Raw genomic sequence first — 21,035 nt, forward strand, 5'->3', positions numbered from 1 at the left:
TGGTGAATCACACTGATTGATTTGTGTATGTTGATCTAACCTTGCATCCTGGGGATAAAGCGTACTTGATCATGATGAATTAACTTGTTGATATGCTGCTGGATTCAGTTTGCTAGTATTTTGTTGGGCCAGGTTTTAGTATCAGAATGATGCTGGCCTTGTAGAATGAGTTAGGGAGAAGTCCCCCTCTCCCTGATTTCTTGGAATAATTTTAGTAGGATTTGTACTAGCTCTTTGTTGTATGTCTGGTAGAATTCAGCTGTGAATCTGGCCCAGGAATTTTTTAGCTGTTAGGTTTTTTAAATTACTGATTCAATTTTGGAACTTGTTATTGGTCTGTTCAGGGTTTCAGTTTCTTCCTGGTTTATTCTTGGGAGGTTGTGCGTTTCCAGGAATTTGTCCATTTCTTCTAGGTTTTCTAGTTTATGTGCATAGAGGTGTTAGTAATGGTCTCTGAGGACTTTTTGTTTGGTGGGGTCAGTTGTAATGTCATCTTTGTTGTTTCTGATTGTACTTATTTGGATCTTCTCTTGTTCTTTCTTTGTTAACCTAGCTAGTGGTGTATCATTATTATTTATTATTTGAACAAAACAAACTTTTGGTTTCATTGATCTTTTTAATAGATTTTTGAGTCTCAATTTCATTCAGTTCTACTCTGATTTTGGTTATTTCTTTTCTTCTGCTAGCTTTGGGGTTAATTTGCTCTTGTTTTTCTGGTTCCTCTAGATATGATGTTAGGTTGTTAATTTGAGATCTAACTACTTGATGTATGCATTTAGTACTATAAACTTTCCTTTTAACACTGTTTTAATGGTTTTCTAAAGACTTTGGTGTATTGTATCATTGTTTTCATTAGTTTCAAAAAGTTTTTTATTTCTGTCTTAATTTTGTTCGTTACCCAAAAGCTATTCAGGATAAAACTGTTTAATTTCTATATAATTGTATTGTTTTGAGAGATCTTGATATTGATTTCTATTTTTATTCCACTATCATTTAAGAGGGTGGTTAGTATGATTTCAGTTTTTTAACAATTTATTGAGACTTGCTTTACAGCCAAGCATGTGGTTGATCTTGAGTATGTGCCATATGCAGATAAGAAAAACGTAATTCTGCTGTTGTTTGGTGGAGTATTCGGTAGATGTCTATTAAGTCCAATTAGTCAAGTGTTGAGTTTAAGTCCAGAATATCTTTGTTGGTTTTCTGCCTTGATGATGTGCCTAATGCTGTCAGTGGGGCTGTTGAAGCCTGCCACTATTATCATGTGGCTAAGTTTCTTTTTAAGTCTCTAAGAACTTGTCTTATGAATCTGCGTGCTCCAGTGTTGGGTGCATGTATATTTAGGATAGTTGAGTCTTCCTGTAGGACCATTTATCATTATGTAATGCCTTTCTTTGTCCTTTTTGATCATTTTGGTTTAAGGTCTTTTTGATCTGATATAAGAATAGCAATCCCTGCTCTTTTTTTGTTTTCTATTTGCATGATAGATCTTTCTCCATCCCTTTGCTTTGAGCCTATGGGTGTTATGTGTGAGATGGATCTCTTGAAGACTGCAGACAGTTGGGTCTTTGTTCTTTATCCAACTTGCTACTCTGTCTTTTTAATGGGGCATTCAGCCTGTTTACATTCAAGGTTAATATTGATAGATGAGGGTTTCATCCTATCATTATGTTGTTGGCTGGTCGTTAGGTAAACTTGATTGTATAGTTGCTTGCTAGTGTCAGTGGGCTATGTAGTTAAGTGTGCTTTTCTTTTTCACTTAAAAGAAAGTTTTTATTAACAAAAGTTTTTCTGAATCTGCTTTTCAACTTTAGTATTAAATAGTCCAAAGGTTTCATTTATGAACACTTATTCCAGTTTAGTCCTCTTAAATACATTTGCTTGCTGTGTATTTATGTTTAACAGGTAAAAGCTATCAATTACCAGCTATTTCAAAAAAGGTAGCTAACTACACTGGAAAATGAAAATTTATAGAATTGTATCATTAGATCAGAGTTTAAAAAATCAAAGGATAAGGATTTGTTTAAAAATTTCTTATCTTTAGGGCATTACACCTTTTTCAGAACAGGTGTAATTTGCAGAAATTATACAAGGTAGATTTTCACCAAATATCAATTATTTAGTGATTTTTTTTTAGCTGAAATGTTATTTCACTTGTAAAAACTGTCTCTGGCTACAAAAAAGAATCAGAAAACTTATTAAATTTAACCTGCTTTTACTAATGTCTTAAGAATTCTTAAGCTAAACAATTTTTAAGTAGAAAAATGATTGTTTAAAATAGTTTGTTATGCTATTGCTGTGGTTTATGTATATATATTAACTGGTTTCTTTGATAGGAAACATGACTAGAAGTTTATCACACATTAAGCACAGTAAAATAAAGGCAAGAGCTAATCACCTTGTAGCTAAAATACTCTCTAGGCAACAATTGCAAATGTCAAAGCTATTATTTAGTGGTTGATAATTGCCTGCTACAAAATATAAAACTAGGTACATTTACTGAATGGTTTTTCAATTTGAAGTTGCCCTCTGACATCCCAAATAAGGAATCCCCATAAGTAAAAGCTGCAGTACAATTCACTTAGTGGTTAGTTTCAGGCCAAGCTTCCGCCCACCATTATCCTTGTTCTTCCCCACCACCCACAAATCCTGCAGTGGCACTGTATTATTAAAAACATTAAGTACCTGGGGTTTATGCTTCAGAGCAAGACATCATTTGAGTAACTTCAAATGATATACAGCTCCTTCATGTAAAAAAGATGTTTTTTGGTCACAATTACTTCAAAAAGTGATTATATTCAAATAATCTGACATATCATACCTTAGCAATTACAAAACCATGATTTTAACACATGAAAATTTTTAAGTTAGGCAAATGTGAAATGCTAAAAGATGTGAACAGCTGTTCTTCTATTTAAGTTAAAGCACTGCAAAACCCAGGTAATGACTTTGTTTTTTTTTTCAGTAAACATAACCAGCCCATGGTACAGCATGCTAAATCACAAAGTACAAATCCAAGGAAGTTAATACCTTTACTAAAATACAAAACTTTGGCAAATCAATAGTGTACTCTGTAATGAAACCATACTTTTGTTGGAGTCTTGTTACTTTAGTGATAATTTTCACTCCAAAAATATTTAAGTACCAAATCAAAACACTGGTTTTGAATGGTGGTTTATAGCACGGCAAGTTATTTTACTCAAAATATATTATAAAACTACACAATTTCTCCTTTTAAGTGAGTTCCCTTGTGCAAGCTGTTGAAGTGTACAGCAGCAGGGCAATGGGCATCTATAGGAGGTAGCTCTGCTCTGTTCTGGGGTTAGTACAAAGTCAGGTGGAGTTCCAGTACAGGAAAAGCTTGAAAATTCTACCTTAAGGAGATTCAATATCAATACCAATTTCCAAGGAGTTCTTGTTGAATTTTCACAGAAAGACTGGAACCCTCAAAATCAGATAGTAATTTCAAACAACATTAATTTCAGATGATCCCTTTTATTTAGAGGCCCTGAATCCATTTTGATCAAAAATTACATAGACTTACACCAGCTTATCAAAAAAAAAAACTACCTAAAATATAGTTGTATTTTTAAAATAACAAATAAATACACAGTCAGCTTGGAGAGACCTGGGCTACCCAATGTTATCTACCAACTGTCATGATCACTTCTCTGCAAATGCTGGTGCTGCCATTGGAGTCCTTATACTTCCTCTTACTGAGGCTGTCAGTTCCTCAATCTCAGCATTTAATTTATATATTGCCCATTCTATTGCTTCTCGACCTTTACTAGCATTTGAGGATATCATACTTGCCATCAGTTCTTCAAAGTAACTGCTGAGGCTAATTCCTTTCATGGTGATTATGGCTTCTTGAGTCAAAATAGTTTTTTCTGGGTCCTGAGGATATAGTTTGTATATAAGTCTCTCGTCTACTGAAACCATATTTGTAAATGAAATATTAGTAGATTCAAGTTCCATTGTTTTCTCTACAGGATCAACTACAGAATGTTCTTGCGTGTATGTTTTCATTCTTGTTGCACCAATAAAAGACTTCACAATGGAAGGCAGTCCCCACTCTGTGCTGAGAAGTCTGTGGCTGTGTAACTTTCCAGAGGGATCTATATGTCTGTCCAACACATCAACTCCAACCACAGTTGGTTCATAGGGTTTGGGTATTTCTGCATTGCAGCTGTTGTAACAGTTTCCCACGGGTGGTCAAAGACGTGCTCCAAAGTCCAGATCTTCATGGTGCCGGTGGCCTGAGTGATGTCCGGGTGGTGCCAGGGACAACAGTGCCATATTTAGCACTTCCTTAAGGACCTTATATAAGGCAGGCCTAGTGGTAAAACATTTCCTTATTATTTGCTTGTTTGAAAAGGATTTTATTTCTCCCTTGCTTATGAAGCTTAGTTTGGCTGGATATGAAGTTCTTGGTTGGAAGTTCTTTGCTTTAAGGACACTGAAAATAGGCCCCCAATCTCTTCTAGCTTGTGAGGTTTCTGCTGAAAGGTCCACTGTTAACCTGATGGGGTTTTCTTTTTAAGTGACTGGCCCCTTTTCTCTACCTTTAAGATTTTTTCCTTTCCTATTGGTCTTGGACAATCTGATGACTGTGTCTTGGAAATGGTCATCCTGTATAGTATCTTGCAGGGGTTTTCTGAATTTTTTGAATTTGCATGTCAACCTCTCTAGCATGATTGGGAAAATTTTTGTAAATTATACACTGAAATATGTTTTCCAAGTTGCTAACTTTCTTTTCTTCTCTTTCAGGAATGTCAGTGAGTCATAGGTTTGGTCTCGTTACATAATCCCATATTTCTTGGAGGTTTTGTTCATTTTTAAAAATTCTTTTTTCTATATTTTTGTCTGCTTGCATTGATTTGAAGGAGCAATCTTCAAGCTCTGAGATTTTTTTCCTCAGCTTGGACTATTCTGTTATTAATACTTCCATTGTATTCCAAAATTGCTATAGTGAATTCTTCAATTCTAGAAGTTCAGTTTGAATCTTTCTTAAAATGGTTATATTATCTTTCAATTCACGGATCATTTATGTTGAATATGGTTGATTGACTTCAACTATAAGTTGGAGTTATGGATGTTTTCAGATGGACAAGCCTTAGTATAGCCCTCCTGAGCTGTGTCCTCTAGCCCTAGGTGTCTGGGACCATCCCCACGCCTTTGCCCTCTGGCCCCTCTAGGTTGAGCACTGGCTGTATTGAGGTTGGAGGGTTGAGATGCTCCTAGGTCACTGGCAAAAGTGCTCTGTTGGTGGCTGCTGGCTAAAGTGCTGCATCAGGAATTGCCAGCAAAAGCACTCCAGCAAGACAGCTGGGGGACCATTGGTGAAAGTGCTCTAGTAGAGCAGTGGGGGCCACAAGTGAAAGTGCTATGGTGGGGTGGCAGGGGCCACCAGTAATAGCACAATGGTATTGGTGATTAGCAAAGTGCTCTGGCAGAGCAGGGGAGGCTTTACTGTGTGCCTGATTTCATGGAAGTGGCTAGGCAGGGACCCTGGAAGGGACCAGTAGATGGATGGGTGTGTGTGTAAATCACAGTTACCTTGGTTCCATGGGAAAGACAGCCCTGCTTGCCAGGTCAAGCAGTTAACAAAGGTCAGAGCCACCTAGAGGAGTATGGAGAGCCTTGTGGTATGTCCGTATTCCTTTGCACCTCTTTGTACACCAAATTCCCCAGGTTCCGTGCAGACAGGATCTCTGTCTCTACTGACTCTCCTGGTAGTTTTCCCTGCCAACTTAAATGCTCCTAGGGGCCATGCGATCTCCTGCAGCTAGGATCCCAGCCATCCATGGTAAGAGTTGGCCACTCTGCAGTTCCCTCACTCACCCCTTCCTTGGGAGCTTTCAGGGACAGGAATGAGACCCAGCACTTGGCAACCTTGTGCAGGGTTCCCAGCTTCCTCCCCCTTCAGCCCCAGTATCTGCATCATTGCTCCATCCACTTTCAGTGCATTCTCTCATAAGATCTGTTTGGAATATGCCATGCTACTCTGGCCTCTCTTAGTCGGAGAAGCTCTTCCTGGCTGGATTTAGTCAGCCACCTTGTCCTTCTCCATTTTTATCCCCATAATATCCTATTTTCTATCTCTCTTTCTTCTGAAGTTTTCTGATGACTGTAAAAGGAATAAAAAGAAAAAGATAATTGGATAGAAACTTAATTTTTTCATCCCCTCCAAAAAAGAGAGGGAAATGCTAACTTTGTAACTTACAGTTTTTCCTCCGATCAGGGAGATCAGGGTTATTACCTTAGGGGAGAGACAAGTGAAGAAGACAAATTCTTGACTTTTAATTTCCAATAGTTTAATAGTTTCTTGATGTCTATGGCAGAGTCAGAGACTTAAATTGGATAAGTTCAGGTTTTTGAAAGAGAAAAGGTATTTTGATTTCCCAAAGCTTAAGAGACTGAAGGATTCAGAGCACAATGTTTATACAATAGACATTAGAATGGGAAGACAGTGTGAAGTGACAGCTAATTCTTCCCCTCAACGGGCCTGGAGGTAGATGCTGATATGGATCTGAGGGAAGTGCCCCACCCTCAGCCTCCACCATGGACCAGCAGCAATAATCATATCCAACCCATGTAGTACTTACTATATGCCAACCAGTATTCCAAGTGGACATATTTTAATCCATGCACTCTTCTCAAAAACCTTATAATGTAGATCCCATTTTGTAGATGAGAAAGCTGAGGCACAAAGGAGTCAAGAGACAGGCCCAAAGTCTCATAGCTAGTAAGTGGCAGAGCCAGTGTTTGCACTCAGGAAGTTTGACTCTAGAGTCCTTGTTTAGCAGTGACCAATCCCTGGGTGAGGTTGAGAGAAGGCTCAGATTGACCTGGAGGGTTCCAAGAGCAGGGGAAGAATTGTGCTTGCTTTATGGGTAAGGCCTGCGGGCGCAGCGAACCTCATGGGCACACTGAAGCAGTAGCAGAGCAGAGAGGACAATGAGGCAAATCTAGGTGAGAAGGGCTCTGGCAATTCTGAGCCTCCTGCAGCTTAGAGAAGAGCCCACAAGAATTTTCAATGTCCCTAGTGGGTTGTGGACGTGGCTGAGAGAGGTTGTGACAAGGGTTTCCAGTCAGGAGCAGCATGGAAAAGCCAGAGGACACGGTGGACCCAAGCACACCGGCAGAGGATGCTATGGAGATAGAGACTATTGACCAAAGACCAGCAGGTGAAAGTGCTGTCATCAGATGCCAGTGGAGAAGCTGCCTCACTTCTCAGCACCATGATGCATGCAGTTCCCACAGAACTGCACTGACATCCCAAAACAATGAAAGAGAAAGCATGAAACCCTGAATTTGTCTAATTTTATCCTTGAAGTGACTGAAGAACCACTAATTTGAATTAATTTAAATTGGGGGTGTTTAACTTTCCTGTTACAGAGAAGACTCAGATCTTGAGATAGAAGTTAAGCTTGATTACAGAAAAAAGTAAAGGTTCTATTTTTGCACTTCTGGTTATTGGCTTGTGAAAACTGTATTCAGTACATAATTCTACTTAAACCATATAAATTCAGCATGAGAAGCCACCATATGAACTTTCTGTTAAGTTTTCAAATATAAAAGTGCTTGGTAGCTGGCCTGAGGAGATGAGATGGACTCTCAATCCTTTGTTTCATGGTTCTAGTGCAGACACAACTCCTTGAAAAACAATTTCCACTCAATTACATTCACGTTGCCTAGGTTGGAAGCAGTAAAGGGAAATGAAGGACATTTCAGTGCCAATGTTACATTGGTTACTGATACCAAATTATCTCTGGATTAGGAACATCATGGTCCATATTGTGGCAGTAAAAGAACTTCATACCCTAGCTATGGATGAGGCTAATGGGTGGGTTTATAGACCTTGTATTCCCCAGAGTGCCTTATAAATCTGTGAGTTTTTCCCAAGTGCTCCATTTTACATTTGGATCCTTGAAAGAGCTGGAAAATCAGATGAATAAACACGCACACATGCTAAGAGCTACCTGGTTAATTATGCATGGCAGGAACTATACTTGTTCTATTTCTTTTTTCTGTTTATTTCATAAAGTTTTTAAAACATTTTTGTCAGAGAAACACTTTCTGATGCAAAAGGGGCTTCTATTTTTTTGAACAGAGGGGGACAAAAATCCCTCAATAAGAATTTATTGGCCTTGAAAATAAGTTTAAACGGCCAAAGTGGGTTTGCAATCGGCTCCTAAACAAAGAACAAGCAGATTCTTATTGTTGCTGCAATCATTTAATATTTTTTGTGAATCATCAATGCAAAGAGCTCTATTTCAGACTCACCACATAATTATTTCTTAGTTTTGTTGCTAATAGATAAGTATGTTTGAAGTCTTTTCCAACAAAATGTTCTTCATTGAATCCAGGCATGGTGGCTCATGCCTGTATTACCAGCACTTTGGGAGGCTGAGGCAGGAGGATCACTTAAGGCCATGAGTTCAAGACCAGCCTGCCCAACATAGAAAGACCCCAATTCTTTAAAAAAATTTAGTTGGACATGGTGGTGTACACCTGTAGTCTCAGCTACTTGGGAGGCTGAAGTGGGAGGACAGCTTGAGCCTGGGAGTTTGAGGTTATAATGAATTATGACTACACCACTGCACTCCAGCCTGGCAACAGAGCAAGACCTTGTCTCAAAGAAAAATGATCTGCATTGAATTTACTTGCACACTTCTTTGCTAAATCAGCCTGCTGGCTGGGAGCCAGGGGAGGCTCTAAGTTGTTCTATGACTCTATGTTCCCATTTCTTCTTTATTGCTAAAACGAAGATAATATCTGCCGCAGACATGTATCATAGAGATGTTAGGGTAATTTTGAGTTATTACCTGAAAAGCACTTTAAGTAGCTTAGGAGAAAAGAATCGTAAAGTATAAACCAGCATTACTTTCACATTGCCAAGGACAGTTCTCACCACATAACAGGTTGCCCCAAGAACATCCACTTAGGGCAGAAAGTAGCGATTCAGAAGTCTCTAAATGCACCTCACATTTTTCAACATCTCCTCATCCCAACACATGGAGCTGCAGGACCCTCAGCCTGTGCAGGCCCTCAGCCTGTGCCACAGTCTCAGCATTTTAGTTCCCTTGTCTATCAACTCTAAAAACGCCATTCACAGGATTGCCTTAGAGAGTAAGTCATCAGAGTAATTAGAAAGTGCTTTACAAATAAAAAGTGCTATATATAATGAAGAATAATACTCAAGCACATGCATTTTGAATACAGAGATATGCGTATTTGTCTGTTCAACTTTTTATTTGCAGGAAATGAGTATGTTGGCTGAACTAAAGCTGTCTACAGCTTTTAAGACGACAGCTGTGAGATACTTAAAAACATATGCTGCTCCACGTTTTGTCTGCTTGACATTGCCAGATTGAAGATTTAAAATGAGTTTCAAAGAATTTCCATCGTATTGCATATTTTGAAAGCTTTTTCATAAAGAACACAATTATTAACTGTCTATTATACTAAGCCATATCTCTGATGGGCCTGCTGTGGTAAATCCCACCAAAAGAATGGTATGTCCAGTGGGTGACCAGAGTTTTCTTGGACATATAAGAACTCTTTCAGTCTACAGCAGGGTTGACTGGAGTCCAAGATTGGCAATAGGCCCCCCCAACAGTAGCACAAATCTGAACATTGTTAGTTTGGTTGACCGTGGCTTACTTTCAATCCCTTTATGGTTATAAACACAATAACATGTTCTCCATTATGCTTCTTTTGAATTGGGGGCACACATTGTCTGCATTCTGGATAGCTAGTCAATGCTCGAGCATTATGGTTGCCTGGTAAATCCTGAATAGCAGGCCACCGTTGATGAAGAGCAGACACAAATAAGTATTTTGTCTCTTTCATATTTTCCAAATTCCCCTGAAGTAGAGTTCAATGCCATTATGAAGGTATTTTTGTTCTCCAATTCTGAATTAGGAATATGTATGACACATACTCCTTAGAATTCCAAGAGAGTTTTTTTTTTGGGGGGGCGGGGGTTATGTGTTACATGGAGGTTCCCTGACAGCAGATTCTGGGAAGCCAAAGGCCTCCTGGAAGATCCAGGCTATTCCTGCAGATTGCCCTTGTTCGAGAACTGCAGCCCTGAGCCTAGCAGGGTGGTTACTGATTGGTCAGTCATGGAAACATCAAACCAGCAGGGAAGGAAATGGTGAGTGAGGAGGTAGAGGGACAGACAACCCAGGGTGCCAAAGCTAACACCAGGGCATGACCATATGTGAAGATGGGGAGAAGACTCTGGAGAGTGGCGCCATGATTAGGGGGAGGTTTGAGTACAGAATAAGGGTGGTCCAATTAAAGAAAAATATATCAAACACTTGAGAAACGAAGCCAGTTGTGGGAGGGGGAGATGGAAAAGGAATAGGAAGTAGTACAAAATTCAAAAGTAGAATAAAAGAGAGACTTTCCTAGGACCAAGTAAAGCAATGTGCCATGAGTTATGGAAGTCAGTTAGCTCAATCCTCTGCTACTGCTGCTCAGCGAAGAAGGAGGACAAAAACAAAAGCTAGATTCCAGCTCCTGCATCCTTCGTCCATGTAGCAAGGAGGTTCCCCTGAACGGGCTTTAACATTTTGCATTCCCCTGATGTGCATGAGGAAGAGGCAAACCCCCTTGGACTGAGTCTTACATGCCAGTTCTAAGATAAGATGGCTGTGAAATAGTGACTGTCTTTTGTTCCATTAAATATTTTAAACTTGCTGGGTGCAGTAACCCCAGCACTTTGGGAGGCTGAGGCGGGAGGACTGCTTGAGGCCAGGAGTTCAAGATCAGCCTGGGCAACATCGAAAGACCTCATCACTACTGAAAATAAAAATAAAAAAGAAATCAGCCAGGCGTGCTGGCACATGCCAGCTACTCGGGAGGCTGAGGCTGGAGGATCACTTGAGCCTGGCAGACTGAGGCTGCAGTGAGCTATGATGGAGCCACTGTACTCCAGCCAGAACCAAATAGACCCAAGTAGGATTGAGACTAAATGACTATTTAGAGTAACTGTTGTATTATTTTTAAGTTTTAGGCAATACCCTTTTTGAAGATGCCTTAGATTTAGGAATAGAAGTGTAAACATTAATTAAAGTAGATAAAACCAGATAGAGCAACTCTGTTAAAAGGATTTCAAATGGCAAATGAAGACCCATTAAATAACACCTTATATTAATATAACTAGTGAGCACAGAAATCATGCTCATGTTGGAGCAAAAATGTACAATTTTATTCTGCTATTTCATTTGAAGTTCTGAATCCTTTTCCTAATTTTTAGTGTCTCCCAAGATTCTTGGAGGACAATTTTATTCATCCTCTACCTTCTTTTCCTTTGACCTCTTCCTATTATTCTCCCTAGAATGCTTTGGGTCATAGACAGAGGTGAATGGGAGTAGGGGGAATCAGAATAATATAATAACTTTTTTTGGTGTCTAATTTGGCTTTTAAAAGTTCTTTCCATTTCAAACTTTTTTTTTTTTTTTAAAGAAACAGTGAAATCCAGCTAGGTAGTAAATGGACAATATTATCTTCTCTTATTCATGCGATAGTCTCTTCATTTTTGGGTTTTATTCCATGAAAAGTTGACATTTTAACATAAAGTGATATTTCCTCCCACTCCCTGCCGTACAACTGGGAAAAGGCACCCTTTTACAAGTAGTGTGATGTGCAAGATTTTGTGAAAGGAGATTGTATCTAATACAGCCACAAATTTTAGGTATGTATCCATGTCTTTCTAAATCTGTGAGCAGCTAAAAGTAGCAACATTTATGTTTGAAAATCATAAGAAATCAAAATGTAAACATAGAAAGAGTGATTCATAACCATTTCAGTCCTGGGAAGATGGAAATAGTTGCTTCAGCTTGAGAAGACCACCAGAGCAACTCGTTAGGTTCAGTGTAAGCCTGTATCAGTGCTGTCTTTCTTTGGACAAAGATTTAAGGCATGATATGTAGCAAGTTCAGACTACCTGTTACACAGCCCTTTTGGGTGCAAGAGTTGCATAAGATGAGTTAGTTTTTGTGCCTAATTATTACCATCTTTGTCTCACTGACAGGTAGTAAACTTTATCAACTTGTCCCATGTTCGAATTTTTTATAAAGAGTCAAAAACCTAGTTGAACTTCTATATGAGAAGGAGTTCTGTGGAGCCCACAAGTGGTTCTCCATTGGGAGCTGAAGGCTTCCTCCTCCATCTACAGGGGAGCCTTGTGATGTGGGTCAGGACTATCAGACGCATGGATGGATTAGTGAAAGGAGTAATGCAGGGAATGTAACCAAGGTGTCCCAGGCCACGTTTGTCATTAGGGAGTAAGCCATGGTAGCATGAGCCCCCACCTGTCTGACTCTGGTGGCCTCTCAGGGTCACTTGCATTATTTCCGGGTGTCGTTTTTCGGGTGCTTTATGCACATCTATGCACCAGGCTGGCAGCAGTGATTAGTGCATCCTCGATTCAGATTCTATTCTAACTCCCATGTGGTAATGTCACTTGGTGATTTCTCATTGCTGCCATGCCCAGCACAAGAATTCCTGCGACAAGTCTGGGCTGATTCCATGTTTCCAATGCTTCCAGAGTTCAGGTGTTCCTGCCTTCTTTAAGGGGCTGGGAGAACGGCCCTGCTGTCCTGCACTTTATTCCCCGAGCCAAGAGGTGGCTCTGCTACTCTGGAGCTACACTAAATCTCTCAAACGCTTCAGTTTCGGAGTGAGAGACAGAGATGGAGTAGTTACCTTTCCCTTTGCCCCTTCCTCTACGTTTGTCTTCTTAATCCTCCTCCCCTTTCATTACACCCACCCTAGTCTCTCCCAGGTAGAAGACTTAATGCTATGCGTATGCCTGTGAGTGTAGAGACACAGGTGCTGGGGTGGGGACACAGCTTAAGAGAAGGGGGAAGGGAGGTTTGGCTGTCTTCAGTATTTGAGGCTCCACTCAGCCAGGTGAAAATATTGTGAAAATTAATTGGCACATAGTTGGATAGCTGAAGAGAATTGCGGGATTCCATCATTCCCCTCTTTCTCTCGCTGCTTCTCTTATTTTGTCCCTAGTGACCTCTGTGCCAAGATGGGCTTGCAAGGTCCCCTTGCATAGGGTTCCTTAAATTTCTGAAGTGGAGGGAAAAGTCTGGCTGGCAGATTGAGTCATCTCCTCACTGAACCTGAGAAAAGAAGGTCTTTATCTCTTCTGCTCAAGCCCAGGCCTTGAGTGAGAGGAAGGTGTCTGAGGCCCTCACACAGTCAAGGGCAGCCCCACAGGCAGCTGCAGGGACTTGGGTTTTTGAGAAAATAGAGTGGACATTTGCCTTGTGGGTCTCAGCAGCACCTTACCCAGAGGCTGGCAGCTGCAAAAGTGCTCGGGGCACCTTGATGAGCACTGGCAGGTATAAATAATATTTCAGAGAGTATGTTGAGACTACTTAAATAAATAAACTTCTCCAGCATCCAAGCAATGCTCATTTATAGAAAGTCAATAGGCTAATTATCCTTAGCTATTTATAGAAACAAGTCTCCCAAGGACAGAGAGTGACTTGACAACGTTTTGTTGCATTATTACATTTACTTAATAATAAAGAAAACAAAATTTCTTTTAAAAATACCTTAGAACTTTAATTGCCCTTCCCTCAATAGGAGAAAAACTGAATGGCTGGAATTAACAGCTCTATCTTACTTCTGTAGAAATATATGGTTGGCAAAGCACTTTCCAATACACAACCTTGTTTAATCTTTACAACTGTACTGTTTGATGATGAGGAACAGGGCCACTAAGGGCTTTGCCCAGGGTCACACGGCCAGCGGGGAGCAGAGCAGGATCATCAGCTTTCAAATCTTATTTCATGGTTCTTTAGTGCGTCTTAAACTTAGAGTGAACTTGAACAAGGTGAATGCAAAGTCCTTAGCACTTCCAAGGCTATTTCAGCCCCTTCAAAAGTCTTTCCCTTTCTTTGGGAAACCCCTCAACTTTCTTTCTTTCTCTCTCTCTCTCTGTCTCTTTCTTTCTCTCTCTATCTCTCTCCCCTTCTCCCTCTCTCTCTCTCTGTTTTTTTTCTGTGAAAATGTTTGAGAGATTTTTATGATTTTCCTTTTGAGCTCTTTGGCTATGAATACTCATTTTATTTAAAGGTTGATTGAGATGTCTTTCTTAGCAAGCACAGTGAATACTCAGGAATCCTTGCAAGTGAGAAAAATCGATTCTACAAGTTGTTTTCAGATGTAATAAAGACTTTACATATATTACATTCAATAACTAATAGAACATATATAATGTTATGTATGGTAGACATTTTATTAAGCATTTGTTTTGATTTTACAGCTTGCTTTTCATATCTTTTTAGGGATTACATCTGTTCCCAGGTCTTCAAAAAGTACATTTTCAGTTTTCCCATCTATAAACTGGATATAATAATAGCACCTACTTCATAAGGTTGTTATGAAGATTAAATCCCTTTTAGTTAATAAACCTAAAGCTCTCAGAGTAGCAGCTAGCACATGGTACTCAATAATCATTAGCTATTATTATTCCTGTTAGTCAAAAGAGCTTTTATTATGCACCTCACCACAGAACAAATTTGTAGGAAGCCAGCAATTCAACCATTGAATCCCAGTATAATCCATCTATTTATGCTAAATATCAAAATATTTTTGGAATATAGCTCTTAGGAATGATATGGTTTAAGAGAACAGACTATATGGTGTAATTTTAGTCAACTATAGCAAAGACATTAATGAGAATGTTTTAGTGAGAAGCAAAAATCAGTTTTTTCCGGTAGAGTAGAATACAATAGAGTAGAATAAAAGAGTATAAAGTGATTACCAGTTAGAATGGCAATCATTAAAAAGTCAGGAAACAACAGGTGCTGGAGAGGATGTGGAGAAATAGGAACACTTTTACACTGTTGGTGGGATTGTAAACTAGTTCAACCATTATGGAAAACAGTATGGCGATTCCTCAAGGATCTAGAACTAGATGTACCATATGACCCAGCCATCCCATTACTGGGTATATACCCAAAGGATTATAAATCATGCTGCTATAAAGACACATGCACACGTATGTTTATTGTGGCACTATTCACAATAGCAAAGACTTGGAATCAACCCAAATGTCCATCAGTGACAGACTGGATTAAGAAAATGTGGCACATATACACCATGGAATACTATGCAGCCATAAAAAGGATGAATTTGTGTCCTTTGTAGGGACATGGATCCAGCTGGAAACCATCATTCTCAGCAAACTATCACAAGAACAGAAAACCAATCACCGCATGTTCTCACTCATAGGTGGGAACTGAACAATGAGATCACTTGGACTCGGGAAGGGGAACATCACACACCAGGGCCTATTATGGGTAGGGCGGAGGGGGAAGGGATGGCACTGGGAGTTATACCTGATGTAAACGATGAGTTGATGGGTGCTGACGAGTTGATGGGTGCAGCACACCAACATGGCACAAGTATACATATGTAACAAACCTGCATGTTGTGCACATGTACCTAGAACTTAAAGTATAATAATAAAAAAAGAAAAGGAAAAAAAAAGAGTATGAAGTGATTGAAAGCATTGATATCCTGGCCGGGTGCGGTGGCTCACGCCTGTAATCCCAGCACTTTGGGAGGCCCTGGCAGGTGGATCAAGAGGTCAGGAGATCCAGACCATCCTGGCTAACACTGTGAAACCCTGTCTTTACTGAAAATACAAAAAAAAAAAAAAAAAAAAAAAAAAGAATGAAAGAAAAGAAAAGAAAAGAAAAAAAAAAACCGGGTGTGGTGGCAGGTGCCTGTAGTCCCAGCTACTCGGGAGACTGAGGCAGGAGAATGGCGTGAACCCGGGAGGCGGAGCTTGCAGTGAGCCGAGATCGCGCCACTGCACTCCCAGTCTGGGCGACAGAGCGAGACTCCGTCTCAAAAAAAAAAAAAAAAGCACTGATGTTCTGTTTCAAATCTTGACTTTGAGTTTACTGTCTGTGTGATCTTGGTAAGTTACCTGAGCTCTCGAGGCATCTGTTTCTTCATCCATAAAATAGAAGTATTAACAATGTGTACATGAAGGTCAGAGAAGGATAAAATGAGGTGGTGCTTAGTCCAGTGCCTGGCGCTCACAGTGATGGCCAAAAAATGCTGGCTGTTAGAATCATGATTATGAACTTAGGGCCAGAGTCCAAACAGACTGGTTCTTTCTTTAGTCCAAGCAGTCCTATAGTCACTTACCCTCTTTCTATCTCCCACATACCCATGTTTTGAAACGCTTCAGATTTTTTGCCTATAGTGGAATAAAAAAAATTTGCATCTTTCCCTTTTTTTTTTTTTTTTGAGATTTCAGTACCTCCCCAGATGTAAACCTCCATTTGGGAATCACTATACATTCTGCATATTTCTTCCAGTCAAGAAAATGTTGTCAAGTATTGATTTGCTTTCTGTAGTTTTTATTATGAAAAACACACACACGTACTTCTATTTTTGTATGTATATATAGTTTCTCTATTTGAAAACGTAATATTGAATAAATTTTTCTAAAAAAACTTCTACAGCTACATTTTCTCATTCTTCTGTTCAATTTGTCTGTCTGAACTATAGCGTATTAGTGGTAGAAGACAAAGTTCCAAGGATGCTATTCAGTTCAGTTGACCATAGGTTGCAGAAGAACCCATTTTTCAAGGAAATATACTGTTGTCTGTGCATACACACACACATGTATGCATTTATATTTACATGTATAACTAATATTGTCATGAGTCACTTGTTTGAACTCTTTTATCAAAAGTAATCTGTTTTTCTTTTAAGAGAAATATTGATCATTAATTTCTATTAAGTATTTTTCTTTTTTCCTTGTGTAACAGCTTTTTATTTCAACCCCAGCTTCTTTTATTTAAATGTGAAATTTGTAAGTCAAATATGGCAAATGGTGCACAATGCAAAATTACCTTTAATTCATTACTTTACAGTTTTATTCATTTCCATAATAGGCTTCATAGTGGGAAAGTATTGACTTTTAAGTCAATTAATTTAGAAATGAATCCTATTTCTAAGACACAGCACTGGTCATAACCTATTCTATGGTTCATCACTTTTAGCGATGAGTGAGCCTCAAAGAGATTTTCTAAGAGCTGAAAATTTGAAAATGGGAGTAAAAAGAAGCAAGTAGATATTTGTGTTGGGCATTTGTACATTACCCCTGGGATGTGAGATAAGACAAGTAAAATAAAATGTTCTAGAAAGAAGGAAAGGCAGAAGTCGTGGCTTCATGCAGTTGAGTGGGTAGAAAATAAAGGAATGTTAGCATTAGAGGCCCAGACAGCATAACTAGATATGGATCACATAGGATGTGAAGATTTTTAACCCATGAGTGTAAGTCATTCCAAAAAACTATTAAAGGATAAAAATGCTTAATTTGTTACCAGAATCCCTCTGTGTTTAAAAATCACATTCACACTAATGTTAAATATAAAAATATCACATATCCTATGTTGATAGGATATGTTCCTGAGCCTTCTCCTCATATATCCCATGCCATAGAAAGGTTATCTGCTCATGAAGTTATCTGTAGATTTTACATTTATTTGCTTTATGTAACACATAGTATTCTAAAAAATGAGTTTATACATATATTTATATATGTATAAATATACATATATTTTAATATATGTATAAATATACATATATTTTAATATATGTATAAATATACGTATATTTTTAATATATGTATAAATATACGTATATTTTTAATATATGTATAAATATACGTATATTTTTAATATATGTATAAAAATATACGTATATTTTTAATATATGTATAAAAAATATATACGTATATTTTTAATATATGTATAAAAATATACGTATATTTTTAATATATGTATAAAAATATACGTATATTTTTAATATATGTATAAAAATATACGTATATTTTTAATATATGTATAAAAATATATGTATATTTTTATATATGTATATATACATATGTATAAATATATACATATATGTATAAATATATACAAATATATAAAAAAAATACACACACATATATATAAAATGTGTGTGTATATATGTATATATTTATATATGTATAAATATACATATTTTTATATATGTATAAATATACGTATATTTTTATATATACATATATACACACACACATTTTATATATATATGTGTGTGTGTGTGTGTGTATGTATATATGTTTTTTTTTTTTTGAAACAGTCTCGCTCTTGTTGCCCAGGCTGGAGTATAGTGGCACGATCTCAGCTCACCACAACTTCCGCCTCCCGGGTTCAAGCGAGTCTCCTGCTTCAGTCTCCCAAGCAGCTGGGATTATAGGCATGCACCACCACACCCGGCTAATTTTTACATTTTTAGTAGAGACGGGGTTTCACCATGTTGGCCAGGCTGGTCTCAAACTCCTGACCTCAAGTGGTCTGCTCACCTTGGCCTCCCAAAGTGCTGGGATTACAGGCGTGAGCCACTGTGCCTGGCCCAAAATAAATTTTTATAAACAAGATGACTTTTAAACATTAGAGGAGCTCTCATTTTATTTTACGTATGTATTTGAAATGGAAACATTTACATATCAGGGATACAGGTGCGTTTTTGTTACATGAATATATTGCGTACAGGTAAAGTCTGGCCTTCTAGTGTACCCCTCATCCAAATAATGAACAGTGTAGTCAATAGGAAAATTTTCAGCCCCCATTGCTCCTATCCTCCCATGTTTCGGAGTCTCCAGTGTCCATTATTTCACCTGTATGTTCATGTGTTATTGTTTAGCTCCCGTTTATAAGAGAGGACATGTGGTGTTTGACTTGAGGCCATTATTCTCAGTGAAATAGCTCTCATTTTAAAGAACTTGAATAATTATCATTTGATTTGATAATTCTCTAAACTCAATTATATTAGGTGTTCAAAACAGACAAAGTACAAAGCAAAGACAGAAGAGCTCTGGGAAGAAACAGACAACAAAGATTGTTAAAAATAGTTATAAATGGGGAGGGGAGGGCATACTATACATATATATATATGTATGGCTGTAGAGGTATGTCTATATACATACACACATAGTGGTTGACAAAAGGAAGATATCTATGAACACACAAAAAATTCACAACATCAGTTGTATCTAGGAGGAGAACAGGATGAATGAGGGACAGGAATATAGATGACTTTTCACTGTACATTATTTTGTACTACTTGAATTTTGAACCACATGTGTATGTTCACTCTTCTATCCTCTCAAAAGAAAGTGACAAAGACTGTCTTTTGACTTTGTAGCTTTTTGGCTAGATACTGTTTGACTTTGTGAAACACAGATCATTCCTTCATATATCTATAAGTATTTATTGTGTGTCTATCATGTGCCAGCTACTGTTCCAGACCCTTGATTGAGCACAGAAGACCTTTCTGAGGAAGTAACATGTGCACTGGACCAGAGTGTTCTGGGCAGAGGGAACAAACGCAGAACCTTCAGAAAGGAGATGGGTGGAAGGACAAGCCATTTTTGAGTGAATGATCACTCTGTGGGCGGGGGGCATGTTTGTGTGTGTGTGTATGGGCCTGTATAGGAAATAAGGCACCACACTCTCTCTTTGGTTCACTTCAGCATGACCTACAATCCCTGGAGGATGGCAGCATCAGCATTTCACCAGAATGCCAGGGAGCGTGAAGCCCTAAAACCATTTCTGGGTTATATTATTCATACTCTTAAGGCTTGCCGGTCTGTAAACACCAATAATGCTGGGAAGGGGCATATTAGATATTCCCTCACAGAGACAAGCTCAAGATATTCTTCTCTAATAATCAATGAGAACATTCAAAAAAGAAGAGAAGAAATGAGAACGAGAATTTGGCCTCGTGTTCAGAGTCACCTGTGTGAATACTATCTTTGCAAGGAGGAGAGCATGGGCCTCATAGCTTTGAGGATTTAGAGAGATTTAATAAGACCAGGTGGTCTATAGCAAAATAATGCTAGAGGCAGGGGCAGTAATTTACATGTCCCCCACCCCACGAGTTTTTTTCTTCAGAGAAGGTCATAAATATTTTTCCATTTATCGATAGCAACTTACCACGTATCAAGTACTGTTTTAAGTGCTTTCATATATGGATTCATTTTATCCTCTTAACATCCTTGTTGCTATTTCCATTCCACCGATAATGAAATGGAGTTCCAGAGAGGTTAGATAACTTGACCTTATTTACAAAGTTAGTGGGCTCAGGCCTGGGCTTCAAACCTAGGCAGGCTACTTCCGAGGTCCATGCTCTCCTTGACAATATCAGCAAAAGAATACATCTAAACTGCCATATTTTCCATCTCAGAAGATTACCATTCAGTTTGAATATTGATGTAAATGCCCTCACACAAATAATAATTTAACAATACCGAGTGCCAACGTTTAGATTATATGACAGTTAGAAGGGAGATAGAGAAGAAAGTTTATTAGCTTGCATGTTCCACCAGAAGATTTGAATTGGCTTAATTCAATTTTCTAGATAAATTTTAAAAAAGGAATTGATATGGGGTAATATTGCACTCCTCTCTTATTAGATAAATATGTTAATAGAGTGTCTTTTGGATATGAAAGTTTAATAGTTAAAGGATCTGTTAAGCTTATCATAGAGGCACCTTGGAACAGCAAACAAAGGGTGGTAAGCTCAAGGTCCCTATTCAATAACCTCACGTTTATCTGTTCCGTGGGACAAATTCTACCTTATTGCACCATTACACTTTATTCAGGCAATATTAGCAAGTACAACGACCTGTAAAGAAAAATTAACTTTCAATAAAGATATCAGGAATGAAGTAAAATATGATAAGTTAATGCCCTTGCTGCTAGAAACCCTAAAATGTACCACAAAGTTCTAGCAGTAAAATTCCTTTGAAATACATGGTGCCTGGTGACAGGGCTTTTGTGGAAAAATACAATGTGAAAGAATACTCTTCTGCCCTTGCTAGCTGTTTCCCAACCAATTGAAGATGATGTGGTTCCTTCTAAATGCCTGCACAAGATCTAACATTGTATCTGTCATCTCTCATTTAACTATGCAGCATGGAGAAAATGCAT

At 38.4% G+C, this 21,035-nt stretch overlaps 1 protein-coding gene and 1 pseudogene across 2 annotated transcripts in view; both read right to left on the bottom strand.

Moving 5' to 3' along the window:
• Positions 1-21,035, bottom strand: part of ARF5 (ADP ribosylation factor 5) — a 540,324-nt gene that overhangs the window by 310,061 nt on the left and 209,228 nt on the right. The window lies entirely within an intron of this gene.
• LOC126949784 (PRELI domain containing protein 3B-like) lies at positions 3,661-4,245 on the bottom strand (annotated as a pseudogene).

Source organism: Macaca thibetana, chromosome 3 (genome assembly GCF_024542745.1).
Source record: "Macaca thibetana thibetana isolate TM-01 chromosome 3, ASM2454274v1, whole genome shotgun sequence".
NCBI lineage: Eukaryota > Metazoa > Chordata > Mammalia > Primates > Cercopithecidae > Macaca > Macaca thibetana.